Source organism: Quercus suber, unplaced genomic scaffold (assembly GCF_002906115.3).
Source record: "Quercus suber isolate HL8 unplaced genomic scaffold, Cork oak 2.0 scaffold_236, whole genome shotgun sequence".
NCBI lineage: Eukaryota > Viridiplantae > Streptophyta > Magnoliopsida > Fagales > Fagaceae > Quercus > Quercus suber.
In genome coordinates, this window is record NW_027069693.1 from 791,853 (window position 1) to 795,565 (window position 3,713).

The 3,713-nt window shown below is 35.6% G+C and overlaps 1 pseudogene; it reads right to left on the reverse strand.

Moving 5' to 3' along the window:
• Positions 1-1,866: 1,866 nt before the first annotated feature.
• LOC112013397 (O-fucosyltransferase 37-like) lies at positions 1,867-3,400 on the reverse strand (annotated as a pseudogene).
• Between the last annotated feature and the right edge of the window lie 313 nt (positions 3,401-3,713).

Genomic DNA, 3,713 nt, shown 5'->3' on the forward strand with positions numbered 1-3,713 from the left:
GACTCACTCCCTCCCTCCAATCTCCATCGCTCGTCTCTCTCTTCTCTCTGTGCTCTGGTTGCTTGGCTGCTTCATTGACTCACTCAGTTCGTGCATCCCAGCCACTCTAGAGTCTAGACACAGCCACTCAGCCACACAGCCATTCAAACTTCAGCTTTCTCTCACGCATTCTCAACTCAGGTACCTTATTCAATCTTAGTTTGATTTGTGATTTGTTAGTTAATAGTTATTATTTGTAGGTTAAATTTGTTTGTTATTATTTGTTAGTTAATAGTTTGATTTGTGATTTGTTAGTTAGTTTGATTTGTGAGTTGTGATTTGTGATTTGTGTTCTGTGAGCTGGGTTTGATTTATTACTAATTTATTTAGTTAATACTTAATAGGTTAAATTGAATCTATTGAATTTGCAATGGACGAAGTTGCTAGCACAGAAACTTATGCTTAGCAATATATTAAAAATATAATAAAAATATTTTTAATAATTTTTTAATCGCAGAGTCCCGCCGCACCCGCACCCACATTTTTTAAAAATTGCCGAGTCCCGCACCATACCCACACCCGAATCCCGAAACGCACCCGTGCTTCTTAGGTATGACCCAACCTCATATGGTCATTTGCTGCATAATAAAAGGATTAAAACCTGTACAACCTCAGAAAAGTGGAACAAGGAAATTGATTTTCTCTTTCCGTATTTTACTTTTTATTTGGTAGAATGGACTCTGTCTGTAGCATTGTTGTCAAATTATTGCAGACAGAGTGCCTTTTTTTGGGGGGGGGGGGGTGTGGGGCGGTGGCGTTAACCAAGAGGCATTCGTTTCTATAACCATTTTATCAATGAACTACTCCAAAATGGTAAGAACACAATTTAAATTTACTTTCAATGACCACTTATTCTTATATTATATCTTGAAGGACATCACTTCCAATTTGTACTTATTTAATGTTTTAACCTTGTGAAGGCATAAGCCCTTTTGTGACATTATTCCACTTCGACTTACCAAAAGCTCTTCAAGATGAGTATGATGGCTTCTTGAATTGCAGGATTGTGTATGCAATTTCTTCGTTTTAAACGTTTGAAATTTATATAAACACTAATCTTGCTTAATACTCAATTGAGTTTGAATTGTTACATCATTTTGCATATATAATGTAGTGATGATTTTGAAAACTATGCCAACCTTTGTTTCCAAACCTTTGGAGATTGAGTTAAGCATTGGACAACAATCAATTAGCTAAACTGCCAAAGTTGGAAGGAATGAATGACAGTAGGAAGGACTCAATTGTGATCTTACTTCTTAGTCATCTAACTTTTAGCTTTTTCCTTTCCTTGATGAGTTTGATTGTTATGTTTTGCATGGTTCATTGCTTGTGGTGTTTCAAGAATAAGTATTGAGGATTAGTCATCCTCTCTTTTTGTTAACAGTTAATTTTCTAGATTTGGTTTATGATTTAATCTTGGAGTACACTGGTTTTATGTTTGATAGAGATCCATTTTCTTTAAGAAATCATTTGCTCCATCCTTGTAGGATGTAGGAGGTTTTCAGAAAACAAAAATGAAAATCATTTTATTTTGCAAAAAAGCAGAGATAATGGCTTTCTCACTGTTCAAAAGATCTTTGGGCAGCCTTATCATAGCACATAGCATCAATGTAAGATGCATCTATGCTTGTCTAATGCAAAGAAGAAATACCAATCCCAAGGCTATAAGTGAAAGAGGTTCATGTGGTGCTGTTTCCTGGGCTTTCAGCATTAGACCAAACAATGTAGTACTGTACATAATGCTAGTAGTGATTTGATGGATGAACAAAAATCTTACAAATTTATATGAAATAATTTACAAATGAGTATACTCATTGAGGTTCCCAATCACAATTTAGCTCTCATCTCAAGTTGCCCCCGAGATTTTCTGTGCAGTTTTCTCATGATACTTCTGAATTCTGCATCAAAAATGGAGGTATCATCGAAAAAAGGAAGCATGGATTGCTTGTTTGGCTTTATATATTTCCTATGCCTGACTTGCATTGCTCGTCCCATATTTCCGCCATGTGAAGGTACAAAGACATCACTGCTCAGGGAGACAATGTAGTCAATGGCAGCCAGAGCTGAGGACTTGTTAATGTACTGTGAAAGTTCTCCATTTTGTGCCAACTTTTCCTTTGTCACAACATTTGTAAATTCTGCCAGAAGTGGCTGCAAAGCCTTGTTTCTCCTAAATGGCTCTCCCCCTGCAACATATACCCATGCACTTCCGGGTGCTCCTAGAGCTTTTAGGAGCCTGCAATGATAGAACATTTAAAATTCTCTCCAGTTATAGTCTTAAAAATCTTTATCAAGGATTATACATATGCAGTTCTGAGTTTCTAATTTACCTTGCCATTTCTAGTGCATTTATGGGGCATAGTCCAGCAAGTTGTCGTTGAGTGTAGGTCATGTTTAACCTTCCTGTCAGGTATTAGGGTTGAGAACCTTGGTGATGATGTCATCATATTCTATGCCCAAACCAATGCAACATCCAGTTCTGACCCACACATCCTTCTCTAGCTAGAGATGGAGGGCAATGAAAGGGCCTTCAATCCACATCCTCCTTGCAAGCCAATTTCCAAGCTCCCTAATTGGTGCTACATATCTTAATGCATGAAAGGCTACCTGCAATATGAAGATGAAATGGGCATAATTAGGCTATAGAACTGCATTGATGATTGTTTGATATGAATTTAATGGAGATTGATTTCCATGTACCTTACATCGAAGCTTCTGCAGATCATATGGAAGATTCTTTGAGAGTTTAGAATCTAAACCTTTCAACACCAGAACACCCTCTTCAATCATCTGCATGATCCATCAAATTTGAAAATTATGAGGAGAAAATGATTTGCCTCTGTTAGACTCAAATGTATTTCAAGGGAAACTCAAATATGAATAACTGGCACACATGCACGCACATATATCTAATAGACTGGTCTTTATAAAAAAGAAAAAATCATAATGATTTTTTAATTCTGAATTCGCATTCTACCTACTAACACTTTGTTGGTGAAATTTATTTGAATTAACACAATGTTAAGAAGTTATAAGTGTAAACTATATGTAATTTTTTTTAATTGCTTTCCAGTCCTAACCTCACCTTAGCAGCTAAATCATGATAAAATGCAGCAGATGGAATTTCCATCAACAAAGAATTCCTTACTTGCATAAAGAATCTGTTTCAAATCCAGAGTGGAGAAACATCATAAGGAATCTTGTTTTCAATGGTCTGCCTTGACATCAATTGCGTGGAAGGAAGAGATGATACAACGCGTACATTAACTTGTAAAGTCCACTTGAAATGTTTTACATCAAATATATCCAAAAACTCACTGTTGTTATTACAAAACAAATTGACTAACTGATTTCCATACATAATTAAATGTAAAAATTGTATAGACATCATGCTGAACTGGTCAAATGTGTGATAGAAGCTAGAAACATAAAAACTTTTGCTGCTTTGATGAGACAATGAAGGATTTCATTAGGAAAAAATTTATGAACCATGAATTCCACTAGACATTAAGAGTTGACCAATATTTTAATCTACTAATGTTACCATTCATATGTCACAATAAATGAGTGCTGGAAATATGTACATTCAAGGGACTAAACTACTAAACACATCAACTTTAGTTACATCTTTCTCTTTTACCCTTGCTAGTAGACTCTTTTCTTGTAGTGTTTGT